The sequence below is a fragment of the Symphalangus syndactylus genome, chromosome 8 (assembly GCF_028878055.3).
Source record: "Symphalangus syndactylus isolate Jambi chromosome 8, NHGRI_mSymSyn1-v2.1_pri, whole genome shotgun sequence".
NCBI classification, from domain to species: Eukaryota; Metazoa; Chordata; class Mammalia; order Primates; family Hylobatidae; genus Symphalangus; species Symphalangus syndactylus.
In genome coordinates, this window is record NC_072430.2 from 61453188 (window position 1) to 61472249 (window position 19062).

The window sequence follows — 19062 nt, forward strand, 5'->3', positions numbered from 1 at the left end:
TTGCTGAATCCAACTTGAGTCTGAGGTGGCTGAGGGGCACGTGGGTGAGATACTTGGCATAATGTTGGAAATATGGGATCAGGAGCTCAAGAGAAAAGTCGGATGCAAACTTTAGAATAATTACCACATGGGTTGTCATTGATGCCGTGGCAATGGTTAGGATCACAAAGGAAAAGAATTGTACATTGGAACGGGGCCAGTGACTGGTGGGAGCATACATCCAGGTTTGCCCGGGATAGTCCTAGTTTACACCTGTTGTCCCAGCATCATTATTAATAGCAACCTGTTTAATCTCAGCTGTCCCAGGTTTGGCCATAAGTTATACAGTCCTCTTACCAATGACCTAACTCTGGGGACCATCAACGAGTGAAAGAGACAGGGCTGGGAAATCAAAAGGTTGGAGGAAACCAGGAAGGAGAGCATCTTTAACCATGCAGGGAATAGTCTAATTAAATGTATAAATTCTACACTATCAAATAAAAACCCCAACAAAACTTTTATTGAAATTTGATCATTTAAACTAAAGTCATCCTTTTAAAAAAAAAATAAGCATAAGAGATAAGCCATGAAAATTCCCGGACAGAAGCAAAAGGAGCAAGAACTAACTTCACCATGTTTTAAATTGATTATAAGCCTGCAGCAATAAAAGAGTTTGGTACTGATGGAGGAATTGACAGAAACATCAATGAAATAGAATAAAGGGTATAAACATAGAACCGAACACATATGGGAGTTTAATACATGGTAGACATGACATTTCTGATGGATGAAGCTAAGATATATTAATTATTAAATTATGTTGGGACAGCTGGCCAACCATCTGGAAAAAAAATAGGCTAGATTTCTACATATTACTCCCATTCCAGATGGGTAAAGCATCAAACATTTTAAAAAGAAACCATAAATGTACTAGAAGAAAGCATGGATTTTTTTTAATCACCCTGAGGCTGATGCTGGGGTTAAGAAGACCTTAATAACCATGATGCAAACCCCTAAATACATAAAGAAAAATTTGATGAATTTACCTCAATAAAAATTGGTATTTTCTCCTGGGCAAAAAGAACATGAATAAAGCAAAAAAAAATCAAATGGCAACATAGGAAAATATTTGCAACATATGCGGTAGACCAATCTTGAGCTCTTATGAATCAGTAAGTAAAAGGCCAACAACTCAAGTTTTTTGAGGGAATAAAAGATATGTAAAGAAAAAAATTACCATTAAACATAAGAAAAGATGCTTAATCTTATTCATAATTTTAATCACTTCCAATTCAGATTGGAAAAAATACACCACTTAACAGTTTTCTTGACATACAATTCATATACCATAAAATTCCCCCATTTAAAGTATATAATACGGTGGGTTTTCATATATTCACAGAGTTACGTAACCATCGCAGTATTCCCTCTGAGCCTCAGTAAGCCTGGGGTGATTATGGAGTTGCTCTCATGGAAGTGTTGTGAGAAATGATTGGAAATATGCATGTAGAAGACTTGGCACAGTGCCTGACCTATAGGAAGCCCTCAGCCAATAGGAATAGTTATGGTTATTACCTAGGGTCACATAGTAAATCGGGGGTGAAGCTGATGGTGGCACAAGACTCATCTTACCCACAGGGTTTTCTCCCTTTCCTCTGTCCTCTGGCTGCTTCTGTGCAGTGATGTGAGGAGGTGTAGGGTGGGGAAAAGGCAATGACATCAATTGTTTGAAAAACCCTGAGATGGCTAATAATTGAGTCAGCCACAACCACTTCCATCAGCTAATCCAGTGATTCTCAAAGTTAAGACTGAACACACTTTCACACGCTTTTAGGAAGTTTCCCTATATGTATATTTCATAAATATCTCAAAAATTTCATAAATAGCTCATAAAATTAAAATGAAAAGTTGGGCAGAGGAAACAAGATTCAAGAAGATGCTGCTTTCCGAAATAAGATACTAAACAAGAGACAACAATTTTCAAGATAGGTGGCTGATAAAAAGTTAATCAATTCATAAATCCTTCATGCACACTGAAACTATAAAAGGGATATAAAATTGAAAATCTCAGTCAAAGAATTTCAGAAAATAGCCTTTGATATGCTGAGGTTCATGTCCTATTAAGGTTTGAGGTGGACACCACTTGCCCCTTACATCAGAGGACTCAATTTGCATACCCTGCAGCTGGGGATCAAAGCGGACTGGTTTCTGGCACAACACACCTACTTACCCAACACCGAAAATCAGCCATCCCATTCAAGAATCTGTTGGGAAAACCTTCCTACAGAAGAAACCTACTTCAGCCCTCTGTACCAGTCAGCCTAAGTTCTTCATTCATAAATAAAAGGAATCTCAAAGAAGCTAGATTTTTGAAGGAAATCAGAAATATGAAAGGGAAAGACCAAATAAAACAACTGAACCCTCCCAGGAACCAGAAAATTCAAGAAATAGAAGAAACTTAAAAATTCTAAATGAGTGTCCTCAGAAAGATTCAAGAGGATTTTGCTTCCACAAAATATGAATGCTCCTATGAACAGAAAGCACCAGGAAGAAGGAAGAATACATGGATATTTAAAATATAATTGACAAAATGAAATTATTCAACAGAGAGGTGGAATATTAACATAGACATGGCCAAAGCTGAATTGGTGATCTGCCAAACAAAGCCAAGGAAATCTCAAAGAACTTCAAACTAAGTGACAAAGTTTTGTAATTGAAATGTGGGTTAGTTGCTCACTGCATACAGAGTCCAATTAAAAAGAGCAAGGTCTGATATGAAGCAAGTATATTTATTCTGAAGCTATCTTGGGGAAGAGGCACAGATGTCCTGCCTCAGTGCTCCACTTTTGGAACAGAAAGTAGACACTTTTATAAGGTAGGGGAGAAAATGAGCAAGGGCAGGGGCCCCTTATCTACGGGGCAGTTGAGTTGGTGCTTTGCAAGCTGTAAAGTGGCCAAATGGGCATGCTTTCAACATATCTTCCTGAGGCAAGCCCCTGGAGGTGAGAGTCCTGTGGGAGCATGCATTGGTCTGCAAATCAAAACTGTCAACTCTCAAGGAGAGGTCTATCTTGGAGCACACAGATGAACTTTCCCTGTAGGGAATGTCTGGTGAGGGGGAGGTGAAGGTTGTATTTGCATTTCTAAAGGGCTAAGAGGTGAGAACCGGGGGAAAAAAGAAGAAAAGAAATAAAAGAAGAGAGAGTGGGAAAAATTAATTAAACCACCTCTTAGAAAAATGGGAGTACTTGGTCACAGTTTGAAAAGAAAGTTGAAAAAGACAAAGAAGACCAATCCAGGGGGTCCAACATCTGCTTAGTAGAAGTTCAAAAGAGAGACAAGAGAGACAAGAGACAAGCTGGTTCAAAAGAGAGAGAAGAGAAATTTGCATGAGGAAATAATAATAGGATAAACAAACATAAGAATTTTCTGAGCTAAAGACTCAAGTCTTTAGATTGGGATAGGTCTACAGGCTCCCAAGCCGGTGAACTGTGGGAAAAGTGACATTTATACATCTTCTGAGATTTCAGAATTCCAAAGAGGAATATTCTAACACCTCTCAGAGAGGGAAAAACAAGTCACCCATGAAGAAGTAGTAAGATGGCATCAGACTTCTCATCTGCATTACAAGCTATCAGAAGACAATCGAGCAAATTCTTTAACAATCTAATGACATGAGTCATTCTGTACCTACACATGCCAGTTATTGATTTATGGCCTCTTGGCTCCAAATCCTCCCTTTTTGCTTGCTCTGTGAAAATGGATCTGGATCCTTTAAGTATTTTCCCTTGCCTGGTATCACTGAAACACTGCCAGTAGAGAGCCCTGAAGAGACATCCCTGGGGAAAAGAGATTTATTTGCTTGCTGGTTCTGGAATGCTCCCTTGGTGGGCTCCTATAGCACAGGCAGCTTCTTCAGCACCAAGCTGAAACTGCCTTTGCAAAAATTATAACTGAGGAAATTATGACAGTGAGAGAGATCTGACCTAACTGACTCCATCTTGTTTCTAACCTCCAGTCTACCCTTGTTCATTCCTGGGCATAGGCTGAACTAACTTTAAGAGAAACTTATTTTATAGTTTGAAACAAAGACGTTAACAGTCCTTTCCCAAAACAAACTCCCTTTTTGCCTGGGGACTAGACTGTCTTTGCAGGACTAACAAATTAGTCACAAGATTAGAAATTATGGCTTAGGAGTTATGCAGCTAGAGGCTGCAAGATTCCGCTCCTGGGGATATCATCACTATTATAAAACCTAAGATGACTGCTTGAGATATTTTACAGACCCTAATTGATCTGCTGGCACCACCCTAGATAGATAAACTGGTTCATCTGGTCTTATGGCTCACAACTCAAAAACTGACTCAGCATAAGAGGACAGCTTCAACTCCCTATGATTTCATCTCTGACACAACAAATCAGCATTCCTGATTCACTGGGTCCCCTATCCCCCCAAATTATCCTTTAAAATCCACGATACCTGGTCTCCCATATAGCATGCTCTGTGTGAATTAAACTTTTTCTCTATTGCAATTCTCCTGTCTTGATAAATTGGCTCTGTTTAGGCAGTGAGCAAAATGAACTGGTTGGGCAGTTACAAAGCTTCTCCAGTAGCCAAGTCCTGTAGTACAAGGCTGGCAGCAGCAGGCTGGAAGTCTGTTCCCCTGGAATCATCCCCTGAGCAGTTTTGTAGTACAGTGCATCTGGTAAGACCAGCCTTCCATAGCACCTTAGAAGATCAATTTCCAACTGGTGTGGTACCACAATGACTCCCCTGCTATGCAGTGAGCTATGGCTATGTCCTTTTCAACAAGACCTGGACCTCAGCTCTGGGAAAAGGAGGAGAGGAGGAGGGGAGCTCTTTCTGGGTGCTCTGTCTTAGCCCAGGGGTAGAATGGCTCCTTGTATCTGTCATTCCTATATTTTTTAGAGTTCTCTTTCCTTTTTACTTAGCAATTCCTCATTACTCCAATTCTCTGTTAAAGTTTATAATTCTTTATATTACTTTTCCTGTTCAAATTACTCTGTAATTTCTGTCTCCTGATTGGACCAGACTGATCACTAGACTTTAGGGGTCCAGATAAATATGAATCATGTATGACAGCCAAATAAAGGCATTTTCAGAAATCTAACAATGCAAAAAATTATTCTATAATTTCCAGTAATTATTTGACCATAGAAAATATGTATGTCATGAACTAGGAAATTGTGGAGGTTGCTTATACTGGTCTTGCGTCATTTGGGCTACTTAAAAAAGATGACAAAGACCCCGTCAGTCTCCAGAAAGGAAAAAGTAACTCTTCTTGCATTAGTGGAAATTGCAACCCATTAGAACTAATAATTGCTAACCCACTAGATCCCCGCTGGAAAACAGGGGAATATGTAACCCTAGGAATTGATGGGACCAGTCTTGATCCCAGAGTCCATATCTTGATATGAGGAGATGTCCAAAAATGCTCTCCCCAACCAGTGTTTCAAACTTTTTATAATGAACTAAATGGGCCGGTACCAGAAATTCCAGGCAAAACTAGAAACTTGTTTTTGCAATTAGCCGAGCACGTAGCTCAGTCTCTTAATGTCACTTCATGTTATGTTTGTGGAGGAACTATAATGGCAGATCAGTGGCCATGGGAAGCCTGAGAATTACTGCCTACAGATCCAGTTCCCGGTGAATTCCCGGCCCAAAAGAATCATCCTGATAACTTCTGGGTCCTAAAATCCTCAATTACTGGGCAGTATTGCATAGCTAGAGAAGGAAAAGAATTTACCCACCCTGTAGGATGGCTCAGTTGTTGTGGACAACTACAAAAACAGCCATTTGGTGGAGTTCAAACTACACTGAAAAGAATCCATTTAGTAAATTTCCAAAGTTGCTGACCGTGTGGACCCACCTGGAGTCCCATCGGGATTGGAAGGCTCCCACTGGATTATACTGGATATGTGGGCATAGAGCCTATGCTAAGCTGCCTGACCAATGGACAGGTAGTTGTGTTACTGGCACTATTAAACCACCTTTCTTCCTACTGCCCATAAAAACAGGCAAACAAACCTGACAAAAACAAGCAATGGGGAAAGGATTCCCTATTTAATAAATGGTGCTGGGAAAACTGGCTAGCCATATGTAGAAAGCTGAAACTGGAACCCTTCCTTACACCTTATACAAAAATTAATTCAAGATGGATTAAAGACTTAAATGTTAGACCTAAAACCATAAAACCCCTAGAAGAAAACCTAGGCAATACCACTCAGGACATAGGCATGGGCAAGGACTTCATGACTAAAACACCAAAAGCAATGGCAACAAAAGCCAAAATTGACAAATGGGATCTAATTAAACTAAAGAGCTTCTACACAGCAAAAGAAACTACCATCACAGTGAACAGGCAACCTACAAAATGGGAGAAAATTTTTGCAATCTACCCATCTGACAAAGGGCTAATATCCAGAATTTACAATGAACTCAAACAAATTTACAAGAAAAAAACAAACAACCCTATCAAAATGTGGGCAAAGGATATGAACAGACACTTCTCAAAAGAAGACATTTATGCAGCCAACAGACACATGAAAAAATGCTCATCATCACTGGCCATCAGAGAAATGCAAATCAAAACCACAATAAGATACCATCTCACACCAGTTAGAATGGTCATCATTAAAAAGTCAGGAAACAATAGGTGCTGGAGAGGATGTGGAGAAATAGGAACACTTTTACACTGTTGGTGGGACTGTAAACTAGTTCAACCATTGTGGAAGACAGTGTGGCAATCCCTCAGGGATATAGAACTAGAAATACCATTTGACCCAGCCATCCCATTACTGGGTATATACCCAAAGGATTATAAATCATGCTGCTATAAAGACTCATGCACATGTATGTTTATTGTGGCACTATTCACAATAGCAAAGACTTGGAACCAACCCAAATGTCCAACAATGATAGACTGGATTAAGAAAATGAGGCACATATACACCATGGAATACTATGCAGCCATAAAAAATGATGAGTTCATGTCCTTTGTAAGGACATGGATGAAGCTGGTAACCATCATTCACAGCAAACTATCACAAAGACAACCAAACACTGCGTGTTCTCACTCATAGGTGGGAATTGAACAATGAGAACGCATGGACACAGGAAGGGGAACATCACACACTGGGGCCTGCTGTGGGGTAGGTAAGGGGAGAGGGGAGGGATAGCATTAGGAGATATACCTAATATTAAATGACGAGTTAATGGGTGCAGCACATGAACATAGCACATGTACACATATGTAAAAAACCTGCATGTTGTGCACATGTACCCTAAAGCTTAAAGTATAACTAAAAAAAAGTCACAAGCATTCCTGTACACCAATAACAAATAGAGAGCCCAATCATGAGTGAACTCCCATTCACAATTGCTGCAAAGAGAATAAAATACCTAGGAATCCAACTTACAAGGGATGTGAAGGAACTCTTCAAGGAGAACTATAAACCACTGCTCAATGAAATAAAAGAGGATACAAACAAATGGAAGAACATTCCATGCTCGTGGATAGGAAGAATCAATATCATGAAAATGACCATACTGACCAAAGTAATTTACAGATTCAATGCTATCCCTATCAAGATACCAATGACTTTCTTCACAGAATTGGAAAAAACTACTTTAAACTTCATATGGAACCAAAAAAAGAGTCCACATTGCCAAGACAATCCTAAGCCAAAAGAACAAAGCTGGAGGCATCACGCTACCTGACTTCAAGCTATACTACAAGGCTACAGTAACCAAAACAGCATGGTACTGGTACCAAAACAGAGATATAGACCAATGGAACAGAACAGAGGCCTCAGAAATAACACCACACATCTACAACCATCTGATCTTTGACAAACCTGACAAAAACAAGAAATGGGGAAAGGATTCCCTATTTAATAAATGGTGCTGGGAAAACTGGCTAGCCATATGTAGAAAGCTGAAACTGGATCCCTTCCTTATACCTTATACAAAAATTAATTCAAGATGGATTAAAGACTTAAATGTTAGACCTAAAACCATAAAACCCCTAGAAGAAAACCTAGGCAATACCATTCAGGACATAGGCATGGGCAAGGACTTCATGACTAAAACACCAAAAGCAATGGCAACAAAAGCCAAAATCAACAAATGGGATCTAATTAAACTAAAGAGCTTCTACACAGCAAAAGAAACTACCATCACAGTGAACAGGCAACCTACAGAATGGGAGAAAATTTTTACAATCTACCCATCTGACAAAGGGCTAATATCCAGAATCTACAAAGAACTTAAATAAATTTACAAGAAAAAAATCAAACAACCCCATCAAAAAGTGGGCGAAGGATATGAACAGATACTTCTCAAAAGAAGACATTTATGCAGCCAACAGACACATGAAAAAATGCTCATCATCACTGGCCATCAGAGAAATGCAAATCAAAACCACAATGAGATACCATCTCACACCAGTTAGAATGGCCATCATTAAAAAGTCAGGAAACAACAGGTGCTGGAGAGGATGTGGAGAAATAGGAACACTTTTACACTGTTGGTGGGACTGTAAACTAGTTCAACCATTGTGGAAGTCAGTGTGGCGATTCCTCAAGGATCTAGAACTGTAAATACCATTTGACCCAGCCATCCCATTACTGGGTATATACCCAATGGACTATAAATCATGCTGCTATAAAGACTCATGCACACGTATGTTTATTGTGGCACTATTCACAATAGCAAAGACTTGGAACCAACCCAAATGTCCATCAATGATAGACTGGATTAAGAAAACGTGGCACATATACACCATGGAATACTATGCAGTCATAAAAAGGATGAGTTTATGTCCTTTGTAGGGACATGGGTGAAGCTGGAAACCATCATTCTGAGCAAACTGTCACAAGGACAGAAAAGCAAACACCACATGTTCTCACTCACAGGTGGGAATTGAACAATGAGAACACTTGGACACAGGTTGGGGAACATCACACACTGGGTCCCGTTGTGGGGTGGGGGGAGGGGGGAGGGATAGCATTAGGAGATATTCCTAATGTAAATGACAAGCTATTGGGTGCAACACACCAACATGGCACATGTATACATAGGTAACAAACCTGCACATTGTGCACATGTACCCTAGAACTTAAAGTATAATAATTTAAAAAAAAAACTGGTGGGGAGTGAAGGAAGAGATTCATATCATAGAAAAATGGTATGGAAAGTGTTTTTCTTCATGAAAAGAATTCATACAATATCATCTTTGTGGGAATTAGAAACAGTATCCTGCTAGAAGAATCAGTTTTTAAAATGTGTCCCTTCCTTGGACTGACAGACCCATACTAGAGCAAATAACTTAGCCAAGGATGCTGGCTAGGGGTTTCAGCCCCACTTACGTCCCCTTGGCCAAACACCTTTGTGCAGAGAACAACACACACCATTGTGCACAGAGGCCCTACTTGATCCCATGCAAATCTGTGACACATTCATTGTTCTTGCCATCACCAAACACAAGGAAACTAGGAGAGTCCATCCCAGTGAAACCCTCACCTCTGCCCAGATTGCAATGATTTTATCAGAACATCTTAAGACTTAGGCATTAAGGAAATCCAGGCTTACACTGGAACTGGTGTGAACATGAAAATTTCCTGACCTGCTTTTAAAGCACCTAACATAGATGATGTTTGCTTAACAGCTCTTCACAGTCCTCAGCCCTCACATGTATCCCCCTTTTCTCAGGCATTTGTTTTTCAGGGCATTTGTTTTTCAAAGCAACTCACACAACTCTCTCTTTGGAAGAACTGTTCCATTCAAGCACCTTGGGATATTGCTGGCGTAGTGTGCCACATACTCCACCCTCCATAGCACAGAATTATAGCTCAGGACCTAGATGGCAAGCTTTGCCTTGGCCATGTGGTCTACACATGCCCTCAGGAGTATCTTTTTTAATGTGTGAAATGTGTTGTTTGTGGGTGGCTGCACATCCCCTTTTGCCAGCTGCTTGCCTCTTTGAGACTGGTATCTCAGCAGTTCAGACGGGCTTGTCCCATAAATCACAGAGAGGAGAAGGGTTAGAAGATAGAAAGAAACAAGACATGTGGCATATGGAATTTGTCCAGAACCACATAGATGCCTGCTAGTTACAGTGTTGGAGCTCGCTCACTCTCTCTCATATCTACGAGGCTAATTTACCCTTCTGTTATTGTTATTATTTGTTCTGGGAAGTTTTTGTTTTACTGGAACATCTGGCACTATAGTTTCACACCCTAGGGTTTCCTGGAAACACTCTCGGGGAGGAGTTCGAACCTTTGCTACTGGAACTCGCCTGGGCCTGAAATGTGGTGAGCTATAATCTCAGCCCACGTCACGTTCTCTCCCTTGTTTCCTTTGCAAAACATCATTACAATCAGTCCCACTGTTTTTCAATGAGAGATGCTGGCACCAAGCCCAGAGACGGCTGCACAGGCCTTGTCCTGCCAAGAGTGGAGATAATGTGGGCCTGATACAAAGCCCTCTGACCACACCTCTGGGTAGCTCCTACTCCTACCCTGAAGCACAGCCTGGCCTCCCGGATGAGGTCAGAGTGCCAAACCCAGGAGCAGGCTGGGTGTGCACCAGGTCCCACCCTGGGAGCCCTGGTCCTCGTCACATTGTTAACCACGAGACCTACCCGCCTGTCCTAATTTCTATAGGAGAGCCTCAGGGCCCCTTTCAGTTTTGAAAGGCCCTGATGAATGAAGAATGTGACCCGGGAGTCTCTGGAAGGGCCCCGTCTCCCTTCCCTCTTCTCATGGAGTCTCTCCCTCTCCTTTCTGTCCTTGCCTCAGCTATGTTGTCTGCAGCAGCTGTTTGCAGAAATTCTCTTCCCCAGCATCCTCAGAGGCTGGTTCCTTGACCTAAGACTGCAGTGTCAATGTCACCTTTCCTAAAAAGTCTTCCTTCTCTGATCCCCCAGGTGAAAAGGGCCACTGAGCGGCTCCAACACTTCAGTCTTTTAATTATCTGCATGGCACTAATCACTATCTTAGAGTTTGCTCCTAGGCTTGCCTCTTGGATTTTTACCTGACCTTACCTGCTAGAGGGGGAGCCTGTCTTGTTCACCTAGAATAAACGCCTTGCACCATGAAAGGAAAATAAATCTTGGGATCCCAAAATCACTAAGCCAAAGGGAAAAGTCAAGCTGGGAACTGCTTAGGGAAAACCTACCTCACATTCTATTCCTAAAAAAGCTACTAAATTTAAAAAAAATAAAATAAAACAAAATAAAATAATTTTTTTAAAAAGCTACATTCCTTCCTCACAAGGAATTTCTTTGTGGACAAAGGACAGACAGAACTCAAAGTCATTCCTCTTCTCACCGAGATAAATGCAAATCTGACTGCCTCCTTTGGAGAGGCTAATCAGAACCTCAAAAGAATGCAACCATTTGTCTCTTACCTACCTATGACCTGGACGCCCCCTCCCTGCTTTGAGTTGTCTCACCTTTCTGGACAGAACCAATGTACTTCCTACATATATCGACTGATGTCTTATATCTCCCTAAAATGTGTAAAACCAAGCTGTGCCCCCAGCCACCTTGAGCACATGTCATTAGGCCCTCCTGAGGCTGTGTCATGGGCATGCGTCCTTTGGCAAAATAAACTTCCTAAATTGACTGAGACCTCTCTCTGATATTTGGGGTTCACACCACATAGAAGGTACTGAATTAACATTTGTCAAAAACATACTGTCCCGACTCCTTACTAGTGTGATCTTGGGAAAGTTAACATTTGTGTCTCAGCTTATCTTAAAAATAGAACTAATTATAGTGCCTAATTGCTGGGATTGTTGAGATAATTGGACAAAGTAATTCTTGCGCCGTCCTCAGCAGAGTGCCTGCACAAAGTGAACGCTCAGCAAGTATTAGCTATGATCATTAGCAACATGTTAACCTATTTGCACTTGGTCACTTCCCAGTCCTCACTATTTCCAGCTTAGCTGGTCCTGAAGGAGTGGAGGGGAGCCCAGAGCACAGGGAAGGCCAGGCCTTTGAAGGCACCACAGGGAAGTGTGGAAGAAAGAAATGCACCACAAAGGAATGCCTCCTATTTCTCTAATAAGGACTACTCCTTTCCAAAAGTTTCTTTCTTTCCCCCTTTTCCTTCTCCCCCGTCCCTACCGATACCACACAACTGAACCTGGCCCTACACTTGTTACAAGCAGCAGGAGCCAAAGGTCAGTGACACTCTATAGACACGTGGCTCAGCCCTCCAGCTGGGCTGGGGACAAGTGACTGTTCTTCCTAGCTGTGTCACCTAAAAGTAGGGCAGACAAAGATGTCTGATAAGTCACGATTCAACCTCAGCCATGACAGGAAGAGGAGGAAGGTCAGTTGGCTTCGGTTGTAACCATGGTCCAATATGGGCTCAAACCCATGACATGGCTAATGTGTCCTGCACCAGGCACACAAGGCCATTTTGCCTGAGGATTTGGCATTTACTAGGAGATGGTTTATGTAGCTACCCAGAGGAAATAAAGAGACTGATTTTCACAAGGAAAAGAGACCTTGTGCTCTTCTAGAGCAGAGACTATCTCTTGATCATACCTTCCCTCTGCCCACAGTCCCCAACAGAGTGGGCACTGCCAGCTACTCGTCTTCCCAAACCAGCCAGTTGCTTTTAGCCCCCCACCCCCCATCAGGGTCATGTGGATGTTCTTAAACGCTGATCCACAGTCACCACCTGGTGTGTCAATGACCAGGTGGGGGTCATCTCATGGCCACTGACACTGAGCTCTCCCTCTTTATTACCACCCAGGCAGGTGCTGGGCTTAGTAATGATGCAGTCTCTCTGGGTCAGTCTGGTATCTCCATCAAGTTGTGAATCTTACTTTGTCCACATTGTGAAGCCTCCTGCCCTGGAAAAGACAAATCCCGGCTGGGCAAACCTCTGTCTACCTAACAACAGAGAGAGGAGAAGACTGCAGACCTCAAGAAGTTCTTGGCAGCTTGGCCCTGCGGAAGACACAGAGGTTTGTCAGGTCTCAGTTTAGGTTCCTCCATAAACCAACCCTGAGACCAGGATTTAGGTGCAAGTGTTTCTGTGGAGGTGACCAGAATGCACAATGACTGAGCTGGAAGTTGAGAGAGGGAAGGGAAACAAGCCAAGTAAGGGGTATAAATGAGAAACTTACAATTGCAGACAGCCAGGACTCAGTCCTACTGGGACCCTCTTAGGGACTGTGCAGCACACACCTCAGAATTGATCACTGTGTCCCTTATTGGCTGAGCGAGGCTCCTGGAGTATTGATTCCCCAGCACTTCAAGTCTGCTCCCAGGAAACACAGCCAGAGAATATTCTCATCCAGGGAGCTGAGGAAGCCATTGTGCCTGTACAGGAGCTGTCTGTGAATGATGTCCACGATAGACTAAGGGGACTTGGGCCGGGCCCCAACAACTCCTGCTACATGTAATGACAGATAATGAGCTTGTTAGAACAGTGCCCCATGGGTAGAGGTGTTTTAGAATATCTCAGATTTTTGTTAACTTCCTAGAAACTCTCTCAAAAAATCCTTAAATAGACACAGTTACATAAATGAGCCTTTTTATGATTTCTTTGAAAGAATGATTCATGTGCATGAAACAAAGCCTTCCCCACTTGTGGCTTGGGTTTTGCCCTTCCTGGAATCTTAATCCAGGGCCTCCAAAGCTTTGAGTAGGAAGTTCGGACACTGGGAGGAGGTCAGATCTCACCATTTTTCCATGAAGACCAAGCAGGAAAAGAGACAGAGTAGTCTGTTTTGCAGTGCTTTGAAGTTCAGATGAAAAGCCCAGCAGGGAGGCACACACACCCTTCCCCAAAGTATGGGTGTGCAGTGGGGAACTCAGGAACTGCTGGAATAAACTGGATTCTACTGAGAAAATATAATCTCTCCCCCCAGGTGCCCTTCCACCACCCATCTAGACATGGCTACTTTCAAAAGCCCTGGGCCGAACAGGCTTACTTTGAACAACAGAACCATATCAGGGAAAATTTCCTGGAATCCAGACATGGAAAAACTCACCCAACTACCATGTGATACCTTGATCCATGGAGCTCCCACTCCCTGCAGGCACTGTTAACCCCTATAGGGCGTTTGGATAATATCCTCATTCAACTAAATGTCACATTGGTCTTTGCCAACAAAGAGGAATTTTCCACATGCTTTGCTGCCTCTCTTACATTCTTGAAAATGGCAGGTGATTCTGCATGGAAGGTTCCAAGAAGGAAGAAAAGTCTCCTTATTCCCAGGCTACAGCCCACATTGAAGGTCCACCATTGACCAAAAAGATGGGAGTAGGTCAAGAAGTTTTCTGCAACTACAGCTTTAGAATAAAAATTGCTGATAAACAGTTCACCCAGGTGATGGTGAGAGGGTCACAAGGTAGACAAGAAGGAAGTCAGAGTCCTGTGTTCCTGTTGACTCTTACTGATTTTGTGGCCTTGGATGAATCATTTGACCTATCAAGACCTGTAAATTGATGGGTCACTTAGGAATAGTAAATACAGTCAGCTCTTAGAACACTGCCCTCTACCTAGAACAGAACCTCAGCAACTACAACTGTGCCATTGCCCCTAGAAGAGTCCCTTGCATACAATATTGGCACTCAATATTTGGTGACTGAATGAATGAGTGAATGTGGTAAACGTGTCTACTGCTCTGACTCCTGCACCCAGGGCAGATATTACTAATCAACTGTGACTGTTTTTCATGTAAAAAGTAGATGCAATGTCAGAATTCTGCTTAGCATAACTCTCCAGACAGGCACAACCAATCTATTAGAGATCACATGTGAAATGTTATCTATTTGCTATTCCTGAATGAGCTCTAGTATTTTTCCACATTAAACTTTCCTAGTAAGAGAAATACTAAAAGATAGATGGATTGTCACTCAGAGAAAATAAACACAATTGAATATTTTGATCTTGTTTTTCTGCATAAGAGTCGGTATTTTTTCATCCTGACTAGTGTAGGAAATGCATTTGTTCAGTGAAGACTCCATAATATCAGGCTACTTGGAGTTCTTGTGGCCGAACCCACATTCCTAGAGCCCTGTGGGAGCCATTCAATTTCTCATCCCAATCATGTAGAAGAAAACTGGCTCCAAGGCATATCCCCATCCTGGCAATTAGACACCTCTGGTCAGTGTTAACTCTAGGAGGGTCTAATGTCTGGGACCTGGTTTGTCATCCGAGGGCCATACTCCCTACCAAGTTCACATTGGTGAAATATCAAGGACAACAATAAAAGGAAAAAGAAGCTACAGAGAGGCAATAGAGAGTGAGATAGGAAGAGGGGATTTTCAACACAGAAATCTTCAATGTTTTTAGCCCTCACTGGCTGAGCTGCCTAGAAATAGTTGGTAGCATTAATCTATTGTCTTTTGTGGAAAGCTGTGTAACAGCTTGATGGGTTCATCTTGCTCTCTGATAAGACAGAGTGAATTTATCAAGACAGGGGAATTGCTACAGAGAAAGAGTTTAATTCATACAGCTGGCTGAACAGAAGATTGCAGTTTTATTCAGCCTCCCTGAAAATTTAGAGGCTAGGATTTTTTAAAGATAGTTTGGCAGGCAGGGGCCTAGGGAATGGGGAATACTGATTGGTCAGGTCAGGGATGGAATTACAGGGAGTCAAATCTGTCCTATTGCACTGAGTTTGTTCCCAGGTGGGGACCATGAGATGAGATGAGCCAGTTTACTGGTCTGGGTGGCACCAGCTGATCCGTCAGAATACAGAGTCTGAAAAATATCTCAAACACCAATCTTTATGATAGTGCTGTCATCTATAGGAGCAACTGGGGTGATTAGTGATCTTGTGGCCTGCAGCTACATGACTCCTGAACCATAATTTTTAATCTTGTCACTAATTTTTGGTTTTACAAAGGCAACCTGGTCCCTAAGTGATATGGTTAGGCTTTGAGTCCCCATCCAAATCTTATCTTGAATTGTAATCCCCAGGTGTGGAGGGAGAGACCTGGTGGGGGGTAAATGGATCATGGGGGTGGTTTCCTCTATGCTGTTCTCATGACAGGGAGTTCTCACAAGATATCGTGGTTTTATAAATTGCAGTTTCCCCTGGGCTTTTCACTCTCTCACCTGCCGCCGTGTAAAACGTGCCTGCTTTCCCCTTTTGCCATGATTGTAAGTTTCCTGAGGCCTCTCCAGCCATGCAGAACTGTGAGTCAATTAAACTGCTTTCCTTTATAAATTATCCAGTCTCAGGTAGTATCTTTATAGCATTGTGAAAACGAACTAATACACCAAGCAAGGAGAGAGTTTGTTTGCAGAGAAGCTGTTATCATCTTTGTTTCAAAGTTAAACTATAAACTAAATTCCCTCCAAAGTTAGCTTGGTCTACCCCAGGAATAAACAAAGGCAGCTTGGAGTTTAAAGGCAAGATGGAGTCAGTTAGGTCAGATCTCTTTCACTGTCTTAATTTTCTCACTGTTACAATCTTTGCAAAGGAGGTTTCATCTGAATGACTATCTTGGGCACAAATATTAAAGCCCACCAAATGGCTTTTGGAACATCATCAAAAGAAAAGTATGAAGTTGCCAATCTTCACATTTGAACAGAGCTGTGAATATCCTGGGGATAGCTGATGACTCATGCTCCTCTGCACGGTGCTCACCTAAGCAAGCTATAACCACCTGATGGGGTCTTCCTGCCTGCTGCACAAACAAAATCAAACTTACCAAGACCATGGCATTGCAGTAAAGAGTTCAGTTGATATGAGGAAACAGTTATTACTCAAATCAATCTCACCAAATGCTCATAGGTTAGGGTTTTTTCCAAAGATAATTTGGTGTGCAAGGGGCTAGGGTAGGGGGCATGCTGATTGGCTGGGTCAGAGAGGAAATCATAGGAACTGAAGCTGTCCTATTGTGGCTGAGTCAGTTCCTGGGTGGGGGCCACAGGACTGGTTGGCAGGTCCAGGTGGGGCCATCCCATTGTTACAAATGCAAAAACCTGAAAAGACATCTCAAAAGGCCAGTCCTAGGTTCTACAATAGTGATGTTATCTGCAAGAGTAATTGGGGAAGTTGCAAATCTTACAAGCTGCAGAATAATTGCTGGTAATTCTAGCCCTTCTCATCCCCCTAACTTGGTGGCCCTTTCGTTAGTTTTATGAGAACAGTTTAGTTTTGGGGAAGGGCTATTATCATTTCAACTATAAATTTCTCCCGAAGTCAGCTTGGCCCACACCCAGGAATGAGCAAAGACAACCAACCTGTAAGGCTAGAAACAAGATGGAATGAGCCATGTCAGATTTCTCTCACTGTCATAATTTTGCAAAGGCAGTTTCAAAGCCATGGCCAGGGCTCTTCTCTCCCATTGTTTGTTGCAGTCAGCACCACGGCCTTGCCTGGTCACTTGCCTGACATTTACACTGATTGACATAAGCTAAATTAACTGTCTGCTTTTCTGTATGAGGAGAACAAATGAAGTGGATCACTGTGCCCCCACATATGCAAAACACTGAGTAACAGATATTTTCTTTGGCCAAAACATCAGTTTTCAGTATGTTAATCTACTGTTCATTGTCTTCCAGGCTTGAATCTGAGGAAATAAATCTAGAAATCTCTGGGCATGAAAAGAAATGGAATAGGTTTGAATCCTTAGCAAGTGGCTTTAGTTGGGGGTAAAGGACGATACTTTATTTGCCCCAGTAATTGCCAGAGCATGTTACTCATACTGGTCTCAATTAAAATCCCAAGGGCGGTGAGTTAGTAAATTAGTGGATTTAACAAGAGCCTCAGGAACTAAGAGGAGTTGTTGTGGAAGGAAGGGCAGGGGGCCTTCAGTTAATAGCTCCCCCAGTGCTGAAAGGACACACCCTCAAGAACCGCCCTGCTGGGAGAGACCCAGGGCAATTCACCATGCCCTATCAGTTTAACATAGAACCACACCGTCTTGACTAACGTAGTTTCCTCTGAAAGGAAACATATGAGATAAAACGCTAACTTGTCCAGCTTGTTTAAGTACAGATAGTCTTAACAAAAGAAAGCTCTTGGTTAGCACCATTTTGAGCACATTTTGCTCCTATCTATGGCAGACAGAGCTTACTGCCCACCAAAGATTTTGTTCCCCTCTGTAATGCAGGTCTTTTCCTGGGAAGCGGCTGCCCAGCCAGAGTCTACTCAATGATTGAAAAGTCACAGAACTTGTCATAAAGGCACAGGGTCTTCAATTAATGCTCACTCAGAGCATTTATTGCTCCTGTTGCAAAAGGGAGCCCATAGAGAAATGTGAATGGAACAGATGTGGTTAAAACATAGATATGAGGCCAGGCGTGGTGGCACCCAGTGCTGTGGGAGGATTGCTTGAAGGCAGGAGTTTGAAACCAGCCTCAGCAACATAGGGAGACCCAGTTTCTACAAAACATAAAATAAAAAAATGAGCCAAGCTAGGTGGTACACGCCTGTTGCCCTGGCTACTCAGGAAGCTAAGGCAAAAGGATTGCTTGAGCCCAGGAATTCAAGACTGCAGTGAGCCATGATTGCACCATTGCACTCCAGCCTGGGCAACAAAGCGAGACTCTGTCTCTAAAAATTAATAAATAATGAATTAAATACTTTTTAAAAGTAGGTATGCCTTCTCTCCTTCCTTGCCGCTCCCCTATTTGCTGGCTGGTATTGTTGACAGGGAAATATTGAAAGTCATATGTTGAAGACAGCACTGTCAACGTGGATCTCTGAATGATTACCTGAAGCAGAGCTGCCTCACTTCCAGCCAAACAAGAACCTCCTGCATTTGACAGTTATGTGAGAAAGACAGTGTTTGTATGAAATCACTGGGGTTCGTTTGTTATAGAAGGTAGGTTGCTCTAACCAACCCACTGTCCTTAACCAGATTATTCTCACAGCAAACAACAGCACACGTCCACCTCCACATTCCATCCTACAGTCTCTAAACAGCCTCAGCATTCAAAATCATTTCCATAATCACCTCAATCAATATTTGTTTTTGCTCTCAGAAACTCATTCCATCTTTAACCTGCCACCACAAAGGGGATGGGCCAGCCCACCAGAGGACTGGGGGCTTCCTTAATTTGGGTTTACATAGCTTC